This window comes from Oryctolagus cuniculus, chromosome 19 (assembly GCF_051225735.1).
Source record: "Oryctolagus cuniculus isolate XC-2025 breed Fujian yellow rabbit chromosome 19, ASM5122573v1, whole genome shotgun sequence".
Classification (NCBI taxonomy): domain Eukaryota; kingdom Metazoa; phylum Chordata; class Mammalia; order Lagomorpha; family Leporidae; genus Oryctolagus; species Oryctolagus cuniculus.
In genome coordinates, this window is record NC_142885.1 from 42,238,526 (window position 1) to 42,251,703 (window position 13,178).

Consider the following 13,178-nt stretch of genomic DNA (forward strand, 5'->3'; position numbering starts at 1 on the left):
GACAATTCCGGGCATGCGCACGAGGTGGCGTCTCTTCCTCGCCCGAGGGAAAGGCGGGGCTCGGAAGCGGCTCTGCCCCGAACGGAAGCGAAAGTGCCTGGACGTGAGAACCCGCCCCCTAGTCCGGAACCGTCGCCTCTTTGAACGGAAATCTGGCAGCCAAAAGCGGGTGGCAATGCGTCACGAGTACGTAATCGCAGAGACCCGCATCTCACATCACCCCATGAGCTCCCCCCCGCCCTGCTCCGCGTCACGTGACCTGCCCGGCCGCGGAGACCGCAGAACGGGAGGCTTTGGCTGTCACGTGTCCCGGCTCTGTCAACGCCGACTCTGGGACACCCTTCTCCTCACGACGTCCCCGGCATCTGAGTTACGCCCCCACAGACCCCACGAGGAGGAGCGGGGGCGCTGACTACCCCCAGAGAGCTTTTGAGTCAGAGGGGTGGCGGGGACCCTTGCAGATTCCTCCTTTCTTGCTTTTGGCTCCAGGGGGCGTGGGCAGACTGACGGCTTAGGATTCGGGGCTGTCGGCATCGTGGGACCTTGAAAAATCAGAAAAAGAATCCGAGCCGAGTCTTCAGCGTCAGAGAATTGCAGGGTTTTGTCGGCAGGGAATCTGGGGGTGGGGTTGTGACCTCAGAGCAGAAATCTCTCCTGCACGCAGCCTGTGACCGGTGGGCGGCCGGCGCTGCAGCCCCGCTGTGCTCACCGCCTTCCGGGCACTGAGACCATCTCAGCGCGGCGCAGGCTGGGGAAAGTGTAGTGTGTGCAGCCGCCTGCTTCTCCGGCCCTTAAATACCCCAGCCCCTACCCACCTAAGGCAGGGCAAGACCGCCTTGTTTTTCATTGATCCCCCCAGCGCCTAGTTCAGTGCCTACCGCAAAATGAGCCCTGCATGAACATGGTAGAGTTTTAGGCTTTCGTGGATCTGAAGAGAAAGCCCCTGTCCCCTGGTCCTTAAGCTGCAGGCTGGCTCCCCTTGCCACTTCCCTAGCCGCCAAACGTTCCTTCATTTATACATAGTTTACTGGGTGCGTTCCATGAGCCAGGTGGATTCCTACAGACTGCAGATAGAGCAGGTCTAACTAGTACTAGTGGCATTTGCACTCCCCAAAGTCGTTCAGAGAGTCTCAGCCCGGCCAGGAGTGAGTAACCGGACCCCCGGAAGGTTCAAGTGGAGTCTTGCTTCCTGGAACTGAGTTGCTACGGACACACCACTGCAAGGCCACTTCTTGGTTCCCGGCCTTGATCTTCCATCTGTACATTGGGTGGCACTAGGGGGATGGGGAGATGATCTCTATGGGTAGTCCGTGCTCTCAAGTTCAGCGACAGTGAGGTGGAAAACTGCTCAGTGGTGTCTTAGTCTGTGTGAGGGGCTGTGGATGCTCCGCTCCCCTTGAGACCCCTGCTGGCCTGGGGCTGGGAATGAGGGTGTGAGAGAGCGGTGCTGCCCTGAGCAGCCCACAGAAGAAACGCAGTGGTGGGGGGCTTTTCCCGGGGTGAGGGGGCGAACACCCTGCCAGTGGGGTCCACTGGAGACCGTGGGGGGAAGCATCGCTCTGCTCTTGCATCCTGCAGTTGATGCCCCCTTGTCCCCGCCTCCCCCCAGACCCTGTCTCTGAGTGGTACAGTCCTAGAGCTTTCAGACATCTTTTGGCTCCCAAACCAGCACATGGGCTTGAATGAATGGTTCGTTGCTCCCGTCTGGGACTCAGCTTCCCCATTTGATAACTTGATCTGCTCATTTCTGCTTTGAGTAAGATAAGCATTGCACGTTATCAGGTGAGGTTAGAAAGGGTGTGGGTAAAGCAGCTGCCTGCAGTGCTGCCGTACCATATGGGTGCCAGTTCAAGACCTGGCTGCTCCACTTTCTATCCAGCTCTCTGCTATGGCCTGGGAAAGCAATAGAAGATGGCCCAAGGCCTTGGGCCCCTGCACCCGCGTGGGAGACCCAGAAGAAGCTCCTGGCTCCTGGCTTTGGATTGGTGCAGCTCTAGCCGTTGCAGCCAATTGGGGAGTGAACCAGCGGATGGAAGACCTCTCTCTCTCTGCCTCTCCTGCTCTGTCTGTGTAACTCTGACTTTCAAGTAAAATAAATAAATCTTAAAAAAAAAAGAAAGAAAGGAAAGGTGTGGAAAGGTCGAGGGATCCCCGGCCCCTTCTTGGGCTCTTTCAAATGTGGGTCTATCTCTCTCCAGGTCCCCTTCCCCATCTCTCTCTCTCCCTCTCTCTCTCTCTCTTTGCCTCTAGAAGCCTGCCCTAATCTGGAGTCACTGACGTCTCTGTTGATCAGACTTCTCAGAAAGATGATGCCCATGATTTCACTTGTGGTCTCTGCTCGGGATCACAAGGCTTTGAGATGGTGACTTCAGGTCACAGAAGGCTGGACGCCCCTTGGGAGGGACTGGCTCTGAGTCAGAGCTGAGCCCTTGTTTCTCCCAGGTCTTCCTTGCAACCCTGAAGTGTGTAGTAAGGATGGTGGCTCTTGGGTGTGTACGTATGTGAGCGGCTATGTGTTCACTCGGCTCTGCCTGCTGCTGGAGCTTGCAGCCTGTCCTGCCCCTGCAGGTGCAGTCCTGCTGATCTGGCCTGGAATTCCAGCACATCCACCTGCTGTCGCTATGGGGCAAGCTGCTCAGCCTCCCCGTGCCCAAGTTCTCATTTGATGTGAGACACAACTTGGGACACCTGCACCCCATATTAGAATGCCTGGGTTCAAGTCCTGGCTGCACTTCTGATTCCGGCTTCCTGCTAATGTGTACCCTAGGAGGCAGCAGGTGATGGTTCAAGTCTTTGGGTCCTTGCCACCCATGTAGGAGTTCTGGATTGAATTCCAGGCTCCTGGTTTCCGCCAGGAGCCAACTCTGGCTGTTGTGGGCATTTGGAACAAACCAACAGATGGAAGGTACCTGTCTCTCTGTATCTCTGTCTATCAATCATGTATCTATCTTTCTGCCTTTCAACAAATAAAAAATAAAAATGAATGTTGGAGGGCAGGGCTGTGATGTAGTAGGTAAAGCTGCCCCTGTGGGCTGGCATCCCATATGGAGGTATTGGTTGGAATCCTGACTGCTCATGAAATATTTAAATGCACTTCTGGGTGCCAGGCACCAATATAATATTTCATAAATATTTTTTCAGATTTATTTATTTATTTACTTGAAGGAGGGAGGGAGGGAGAGAGAGAGAAGAGATCTTCCATCTGCTGGTTTACTCCCCAAATAGCCTCAATGGCCAGAGCTGGGCTAGGCCAAAGCCAGGAGCCTGGAGCTCCATCCGGGTCGCCCACCTGAGTGGCAGCAGCCCAAGCACTTGGACCATCTTCTGCTGCTCTCCCAGATGCATTAGCAGGGAGTTGGATCGGAGCAGCCGGGACTCGAACCCGCACTCACATGGGATGCTGGTGTTGCAGGTGGCAGCGACTTAATCCACTGCGCCACAACGCTGGCCCAATACTTTGTGAGTATTAACTCATTTCATCCTCATCATGATTTGATGAGACAGAGACTCACTGTCCTCATTTTTAACAGAGGAAGAACAGGAGGCAGAGAAGTTACATAGTTTACTAAGCTAGAAGTGACAGAGTGGATTGGAGCCCAGAGGGGGCGCTCTAGAGTCTGCGCTCTTAACCAGTCCTAGGATCCAAGGAAAGTACCAGCTGGCGGAGTGGGGGTGGGAGTGGGGGTTCCCCGTGTGACACCCACCCTTGGGGATTTGCTGCCACCTGTTGCCTCCTTGTTTTGGATCCTCCTGGGGAAGGTGGGCGCGCAGAGTCTGCCTGCCTGAGCCCCTCCAACCTCCTGCTCAGGTCATTTCCCACACCTGCTGGGTTGGTCGCCCTCCCTCTCTGCCTGTGTGCCTAGTGCCCGCCGAGGACCCAGCAATATCCACACACGCCCCCCATTCCTGGCCTCTGTTCGTCCTCTCCATGGTGGTTTCTGTGCCAAGCCCCATGAGCCTTGGACACAAAGCCCTGGTCATTCTCTCCTCAGGAGAGGTTTGGGCCTGAACTTGACCACGCCCTGGAATTCCCCGAGACCCTCTCTTCTTCAAACTCCACTCCTTCCATTGTGGCTTTCACTGGCTTCAAAATCCATATTTCCAGTCCCAAATTTTCTTAATTTTTTTCCTTTTTCTTTTTTTTATCTTTTTTCTTTCTTTCTTTCTTTCTTTAGACCCCTGATCTGCTGGCCTCCTGGATTCCCCCTCCTGGAGCGTCTTCAAGCATCTTGAGGTCACCCCACCTCAAATAAGAGGCATCCCCGCCCTCTGAGAACCTTCTCACCGGGGCTTGCTTCTTCCTGTTTCTTTTTTTTTTTTTTTTTTTCCCACATGGGGCACCCATGTTGTAATCTTGGCCTTGAACTTTGTCCTACTGTATCAGGCAGTTGTCAGCATGAACTCCAGGAAGGGGCAGGCATTCAGCACAGCAGTTCAGGTGCCTGGGTTTGAATCTTGAGTCTGTTTTTTGTTCCATCACCTGGCAAGCAGCAGGTGATGGCTCAAGTCCATGGGTCCCTGCCACCCATGCGGGAGACCTGGACTGAGTTCCAGACTCCTGACTGTGGCCTGGCCCAACCCCAGATGTTGCAGGCATTTGGAGAGTGAACTACCAGATGGAAGATCTCTGTCTCTGTCTCTGTCTCTCTCCCCCCCCCCTTTTTTTTTTTAAAGATTTTATTTATTTATTTGAGAGGTAGAGTTACAGACAGTGAGAGAGAGAGACAGAGAGAAAGGTCTTCCTTCCATTGGTTCACTCCCCAAATGGCCACAATGGCCGGAACTGTGCTGATCTGAAGCCAGGAGCCAGGAACTTCATCTGGTCTCCCATGTGGGTGCAGGGGCCCAAGCACCTGGGCCATCTTTTACTGCTTTCCCAGGCAATAGCAGAGAGCTGGATGGGAAGTGGAGCAGCCAGGACTAGAACTGGCACCCATATGGGATGCCAGCGCCACAGGCAGAGGATTAACTATTGCCTCTCTCTCTTTCAAACAAATGAAAATAAAAAGAAGTACTGAAAGAAAATGCAGGGTAAAAAATCCTTTCTAACTCTTGGATTAAGGAAGGATTTTCCAAATCCAACTCAGAATTAAGAAGCTATGAAAGAAAAATTCATACGATACATCTATAAAAATCTGCACTATATATATATATATATATTTTTTTTTTTTTTGACAGGCAGAGTGGACAGTGAGAGAGAGAGAGACAGAGAGAAAGGTCTTCCTTTGCCGTTGGTTCACCCTCCAATGGCCGCCGCAGCCGGCGCGCTGCAGCCGGCACACCGCGCTGATCCGATGGCAGGAGCCAGGAGCCAGGTGCTTTTCCTGGTCTCCCATGGGGTGCAGGGCCCAAGCACCTGGGCCATCCTCCACTGCACTCCCTGGCCACAGCAGAGGGCTGGCCTGGAAGAGGGGCAACCGGGACAGAATCCGGCGCCCCAACTGGGACTAGAACCCGGTGTGCCGGCGCCGCTAGGCGGAGGATTAGCCTAGTGAGCCGCGGCGCCGGCCAAAAATCTGCACTATATTAATATTATAAGTCTATAGAAATTGTTCAGATGGCATTCAAAAAATCACAAGCAAAAATCAAAAGAAAGACAACAAATCAGGAAAAAAATGTTTGTAATTCTTATCTTATACAAAAGGCTAATTTCCCTACTAGTTAAAGAGCTCCTACATATTGATGAGAGGCCAATCCAAGGAATGTAACAGTTCACAAAAATAGAAAAATAGAAACTACATAAGGCCTTAAACATATGAAACCAGATGTTTGATGTTGTGCATAAGAGATACAAAGTATAAGATAGTATGGAAACACCATTTAAAAAAAATTTTTGCTTTAACAAAAGTCCCTGCGCTCCACAAACACTGGGCAAGATCGTAGGAAAGAAATGTTTTCACCCATTGTGGGTGAGAATGCAAAATGAATCAACCCAGATAATATTTTTCAAAATTATAAGTACATATGCCCCTTGACTCAGAAACCTCACTTCTAAAAATCTACTGGAAAGAGATCCCTGCTCCATCAGTGGGCAACTCTTGGATCAGGAAACTCCCCTGGCATTACTTACTGGGGAGAAAACAAAATGTTACTGTTTCTCCAGATGTCCAGGCCGGCTGCGCGGTTCCTCTACTGGCTCTGACCTTGGATTCCTCAAGGGCTACAGTCAGCTGGCCTCTCAACCAGGGCAGGTGGCTTTGCAGCTCCCACGTCTGGGAGTTAGCTGTGATGGCTGAGCAACACTGTGCATGCATAGTTCATCCCGGGTTGCTTCACAGCCTAGAGGCCTCAGGGTTCCAACAGGGAGAAAGTTGAATGCTCTTGAGGCTCTGTTGAGAATTTGCATTTTTACCATAGTTTTAAAATTGAGTGGCACCAGCGCTGTGGTGTATCGGGTAAAGCCGCCACCTGTGATGCCGGCATCCCATATGGGCGCCGGTTCAAGTCCCAGTTGCTCCACTTCAGAACTGGGAACCCCACTATGTATAAATATAAAATATCTGTTTCATTCCAGGGTTTATTTTAAGTGTATTTAGTGCTGGCTGTAGTATGAGAAAAAAGTGTGTGGTTCCCTAGGTGTGGTTTGCGGTTTGTGATTAGTACAATTGTTACAATAAGAATTTCATTTAGGGTGTGTTGTGGCTCAGTGGGTTAAACCACCACCCGTAATGCCAGTATCCCCTAGGAGCGCCGGCTTGAGTCCCAGCTGCTCCACTTCCAATGCAGCTCCCTGCTACTGCACCTGGGAAAGCAGCAGAGGATGGCCCGAGTGCTTAGGCCTCTGCCACCCAAATAGGAGACCTGGATGGAGTTCTAGGCTCCTGGTTTTGACGTGGCCCAGCCCCAGCTATTGTGGCCACTTGGGGAGTGAACAAGCAAGTGGAAGACTGCTCTCTGTCTCTGCCTTTCTCTCCGTAACTCTGCCTTTCAAATACATAAATAAATCTTAAAAAAAAAAAATTTCACCTGGGGCAGGTGCTGTGGCCAGTAAATTAACTTGCTTCTGGGAACACCTGCATCCCCTAGCAGAGTGCCTGGGTCAAGTTCTGGCTGCTCTGCTTCTAATCTGGCTTCTTGCTAATGCATCAGGGAGGCAACAGGTGATGGAATAAGGACTTGGGCCCCTGTCACCGATATGGGGGACCCGGATGGACTTCTGGGCTCCTGGCTTCACTCTGGCCCAGCCTTGGCTGCTACGGGCATTTGAGGAGTGCGTGAGCAGATGGGAGAGTGCTCTCGCGCTCTCTCTCTCTCTCTCTCTCTCTCTGTCACTCTGCCTTTTAGATAAATAACTAATTAAATCTTTTTTTAAAAAAAATAGAGTTCCACTATACACTTTTTAGATATTTTGATTTTTTTGAGCCTTGTGAAAGTACCACCTATTTTTTTAAACAGTATCCAAAAAAGAATTGGGAAAGGGGTACCTTTGATGAATTTTAACTCAGGGACTGTGGCTTCTGTAACAAAATGTCATAGACTGGGCAGCTTAAATAGCAGGTGCAGAATTCTCAGAGTCCCAAGGCCTGGAAAGCCCGAATTCAGAAAGGCGAAAGCAGGTTCGGTTCATGGTGAGGGTTTGCTTCCCGGTTTGCAGGTGTGGCACCTTTCCGTTGTGTCGTCACAGGGCAGAGAGGGGGAAACCCTGGTGTCGCTTCCGCTTTTTAAGAAAACAGGTTTGTTTATCTGAAAGGCAGGGAGACAGACAGAAGAACAGAGAGATAGACGGAGAGAGCTCTTCCATGTACTGGTTCATTCCCTCTGATGCCTGCAGCAGTCAGGGCTGGGCCAGGCTGAAGCCAGGAGCCCAGAACTTCATCTGGGAATCTCACATGAAGGGCAGAGACCCAAGGACTTGAGCTATCACCTACTGCCTCCCAGGGTACTCATTAGCAGGAAGCTGGAGTCAGGCATGAGGCCAAGAGTTGAACCCAGGCATTCCGATCTGGGATGGGGACTTCCCAAATGGCACCTGAGCCAAAGGCCTGCCTCTCTCTTCCTCTTCTTCTTTTTTAGAAGATTTATTTATTAATTTTAAAGGCTGAGTTGTAGAAACACACACACACACACACACACAGTTCTTCCACACAATGGTTCACTTCCCAAATGGCTGCAATGACCAGGGCTGGGCCAGGCTGAAACCAGGAGCCAGGAAGTCCATCTGGGTCTCCTATGTGGGTGGCAGGGGCCCATGGAATTGAGCCATCATCTTCTTCCTTCCCAGGTACATTAGCAAGAAGTTGGTTAACAAGAAGAGCGGCTGGGACTTGAACCAACGCCCATTATGGGACGCCAGTGTCACAGGTGGCGGCTTTACTGGCTATACCACAGCACCTCTTCTTGCAAAGGCACTGATCACATCACTGGAGCTCCACTCTCATAACCTCGTATAGGGGCCGGCGCTGTGGCGTAGTGGGTAAAGCCACTGTCTGCAGTGGCAGCATCCCATATGGCGCCGGTTCGAGTCTCGGCTGCTCCACCTCCAATCCAGCTCTCTGCTATGGCCTGGGAAAGCAGTCGAAGATGGCCCAAGTGCTTGGGCCCCTGAACCTGCATGGGAAACCTAGAAGTAGCTCCTGGCTCCTGGCTTCAGATAGGCACAGTTCTGACCATTGCGGCCAATTGGGAAGTGAACCAGCAGATGGAAGACTCTCTCTCTCTCCCTCTCTCTCTCCCTCTTTCTCTCCCTCTCTCTCTCCTTCTCCTCCTTCTCTCTCTGTGTAACTGACTTTAAAAAAAAAAAAAAAAACTAATTTCCTCCCAAAGCCCCTATCTTCAAATACCATGAAAATGTGGGGTAAGGGCTTCAATGTATGGGTTTCAGAGGGAAGCAAACATTCAGGCCATAACAGAATACCCAGATCAGACTTTCATTTTCCAAGGATCCTGCTGGTGGCCACATGTACTGGGGCCACCGCGGACGACTGGGCTGGCGCCTGCTCCAGGAATCACTTCTCCAGCAGGGCCCCGTTCACAGCACAGTCATCGGGTAGTAGGGTGCTTCCTCCATCAGCGAGCTGGCGGACTTCTGTGAGGCAGGGGCTCCTTTCTCTCATTCACCCAAAAGTGCAGTAAGGGGCGGCAGTAGCCTGGGCTCCTGGAAAGTTCATTAGGCTATTGGTTAGGAATCACCCCAGGCCAATAATAATGAGCCCTACCCAGAAACAGGGTGGAGAGGACAGAACACCCATTAAAGACACGGAATCTTCCAGACAGCTGCAGATTAGAAGGAATGATGAGGAACTACAAAGGCCCACCATCGCCCCCAGGTTTCTGGCTTGGCTTTCTGTGCAATCCATTTTCTAGAAAGATTTTAAATAAGTTGATTTTTATAAACCACAGCAAGAAACTGTTAGGAAATGACAAAGGGTGCAGGTGCAGGGGTGGGGGAGTATTTAGCCTAGCAGTTAACTACTCACATCTCAGGGCTAGTGTTGCAGCATAGCGGGTTAAACTGGCACCGCCTGCAGCACCAGCGTCCCATATGGATTCTGGTTCAAGTCCCGGTGGCCCCACTTCTGATCCAGCTCCCTGCTGATGCACCTGAGAAAGCAGCAGAAGGTGGCCCAAGTGCTTGGGCCCCTGCCACCCACATGGGAGACCTGGAAGAAGCTCCTGGCGGGGCTGGTGCTATGGAGTAGTGGGTAAAGCACCCACCTGCAGTGCCAGCATCCCATATGGGCGCCAGTTCGAGTCCTGGTTTCTCCACTTCCGATCAAGCTCCTTGCTAATGGCCTGAGAAAAGCAGTAGAAGATGGCCCAAGTCCTTGGGTCTCTGCACCTGTGTGGTGAAACCCAGAGGATGCTCCTGGCTCCTGGCTTCAGAATGGCTCAGCTCCAGCCACTGCGGCCACTTGGGGAGTGAACCAGCAGATGGAAGACCTCTCTCTCTCTCTCTCTCTATCTCTCAGTAACTCTTTCAAATAAATACAATTTTAACAGTAAAAGAAAAAAACATGCAGGGACTTTCAAGACGTCCTAAATGAATGGATCGATATACCATGTAAATGGATAGGAAAACTCCATATTGTGAGGGCATCAGTTCTCTCCAGAATGAGTCTACAAGGTCAATGCCAGGATCAGTCTCTGCTGCACAGTGAGCACCCTGGAAGCCAGAGACCAGCTGAGCAGGAGAACAGTTGATGATCTGCGATTTTCAGCTGGACTGGATCCCAGACCCTGCCTGGGCCAAGGTATTTAAACTCTTTATGATGCAGTGTCCATATCTATAACTGGAGATAATAACAGCTTTAGCCTAGAAGCTTAGGAGGAAGACTAATTGAGTTCAAACACACACACACACACACACAACAAAAGACAGAGCCGTGGAGAGTCAGTCATTACCATCACTGTGGGTAATTTGTTCAGCATTGCGTTCACTTTCCAGGTTTATGATGGGTGGAAGAGAGGGATGTGTGTCCAAAGCCCAGGGCCTCATGAATATAACCGGGCGTGAGGCTGGAGGGGTAGCGGGGAGGGTTCTTTCTTTCGCCTCTGCTTGCATTGGAATTCGAAGGTCACACTATACCTTCCACACTCACATTCTCATGGGGTGCTGGTTGCCAGAATTGTTTTTACAGACTTGGGAAGCCGGGTTTAGAAAAGTTAGGTCAGCGGTGGCCCCGGAACAGGGGATGGTGTTTGCTCCCTCCCCCACCCTCTGCATTTCCAATGGCAAGGCAAATCCATATCCGGTTCTTTTGTTCATGAGCACAGCAGGTGTGACTGGGGCCTGTGCCAGGTGCCAATGGGGGAGCAGAGCTGAAGCAGATGGGATCCTTGCATTTGGGGCACTGCAAGCCTCGCAGGCCGGGCTGAGAGATAAGCTCTGTATACATTTCTCCACCACTTGGGACGCCTGCATCTCCTATGCGAGTGCCTGGGGTCTGGTCCTAGGTCTGTCCCTGACTCCAGCTTCCTGCTAATGCATCCTGGCAGGCTGCAGATGAAAGCCCACATGTTTGGGTCTCTGCTACCCACGTGGGAGTCCCAGATTCCAAGCCCCTGGCTTAAGCCTGTTCAGCAACCTGGTTGTTGAGGGCATCTGGGGAGTGAACCAGCAGATTGGTACATTTCCTTCTTTGCCTTTCAAGTGCATGAAAAAAAAAAAAAAAAAGAATTCAAAAGCAAATCATCCACTCAAAGCACTGTGTCTTTCGTAAGAACAGGTGTTCTGGGAAGCAACCCAGACACCTAAACCCACTACAAAAGCAGACTTTGTCACATTACAACACTGAGACCCAAGGGGATGCTTGTTACATAGCACAGTCTTGGCTAACCTACCTAATACATTGCGGTCCCCAGAATTAACTGAAAATGAGAATCACCAGAGGGAGTTGCTAAAAATCCAGATTCCCAGGCCCCAGGCCAGATCTACCAAATCATAATTTACAGGGGAGAGGTCTGAGAACCTCTATATACAGGGGCTAGCACTGTGGCTTACCAGGTAAAGCCGCCACCTGCAGTGCCGGCATCCCATATGGGCGCTGGTTTGAGTCCCAGCTGTTCCACTTCTGATCCAGCTCTCTGCTATGGCCTGGGAAAGCAGTAGAAGATGGCCCAAGTCCTTGGGCCCCTGCACCTGTGTGGGAGACCCAGAGGAAGCTTCTGGCTCCTGGCTTCAGATTAGCAGAGCTCCGGCTGTTGCGGCCAACTGGGGAGTGAACCAGTGAATTCTCTCTCTCTCTCTCTCTCTCTCTCTCTCTCTCTCTCCCTCTCTCCCTCTCTCCCTCTCTCCCTCTCTCCCTCTCTCCCTCTCTCCCTCTCTCCCTGTCTCTCTGTAACTCTGTTTTTCAAGTAAATAAATACATATTTTTTAAAAAACTACCATATATATAAAGAATGGCATTGCCAAGGTCATGGCATTGTGCAGGCAGACCCGAGTTGTGCAGCTCCCACTCTGATTCATTTCATAAGCACACACTAAGCACTTATTGTGTGCTGGAGGCATCAGGCGCTGCTGGAGAACCAGCCATGAACAGAACAGACCCAAATGCCTGCCTTCTAGTGCAGCTTATTTCCTTTGTCTTTATGCCTAAGCCAAGGCAGGAGGGAACAATGCCACACGTTTGGATTTGTAATGAGCATCTAATTTATGCTTGCCCTTGTGTTGGTCGCTGGGGGAAGCAGGCTCCGCCCACACCTGGTGAGGCTCCACCCACACCTGGTGAGGCTCCACCCACACCTGGTGAGACCAGCTGCCTGACTGCTGGGAGCAACTTGCACAGGACCTGGGAGGACAGGAAGTCTATCTATCATCAGTGGCTGGTGGCCGGCGCTGTAGCATAGCAGATAAAGCCACCACCTGCAGTGCCAGCATCCCATATGGGCACCAGTTCGAGTCCTGGCTGCTCCTCTTCCGATCCAGCTCTCTGCTGTGGCCCGGGGAAAGCAGTGGAGGATGGCCCAAATGCTTGGGCCCCTGCACCTGTGTGGGAGACCTGAAAGAAGCTCCTGGCTCCTGGCTTCAGATTAGCTCAGCTCTGGCTGTTGCGGCCACTTGGGGAGTGAACCAGCATGTAGAAGATCTCTCTCTCTCTCTCTCTGCCTCTCTGTAAACTCTGCTTTTCAAAATTTTAAAATCGGGCTGACTAGCATCTCGGGAAACATAGGGTGAGAGGCGTAGAGGTGCGTGGAGTGGTGTGGTTAGAACCTGAGCTAAGCTTCCGGGGACACAGCAGACCTGGGAGACTACGAGGGCTGTGGATGCTACAGTGCAGGGCGACGCTGCTCTGATACCGTGGCGTTGCACAAACAGGCTTTGCAATCCAAAGCCGCCCTAGAGAGCCCCAGCCCCCCAGCCTTTATTCACCTTGGGAACAAGGGAGGTGGCAGTGAACCACTCAGGGCCTCGGTTTCCTGAGCTGGACCCTGGAGGATGGGAGGCCTGCAGGAGCTCTCCTGGGGGCACGCGGAAGACAGGTAGCATTGTTAGGATGGGGGCGGACAGCCAAGTACCACTCACGTCTCTGGGTGGGACGGAAAACCATCTCTCATGAGGAACCCAGGAAGAAGCCCTCGGTGTTGGTGTTGGTGGTGGTGGGGAGGCCAGACCACCGCCATCACTGAGGTTCCCACATCGACCTTGGCCTTGCCCGTGACAGCGTGGACCCACTCTTTTGTCTCTGCTATTTCTGGTGCCCAGTGCAGGGTTAGGCACACAGGTCAGGCACACAGTAGGT

General features: G+C 51.9%; 1 long non-coding RNA gene across 1 annotated transcript; it reads left to right on the top strand.

The window, feature by feature from the left end:
* The first annotated feature begins 9 nt into the window (after positions 1-9).
* Positions 10-2,123, top strand: LOC138847111 (uncharacterized). The gene is made up of 2 exons (XR_011384718.1): positions 10-186; positions 1,880-2,123. It is a non-coding gene; the product is annotated as an uncharacterized LOC138847111 (long non-coding RNA).
* The last annotated feature ends 11,055 nt before the right edge of the window (positions 2,124-13,178 follow it).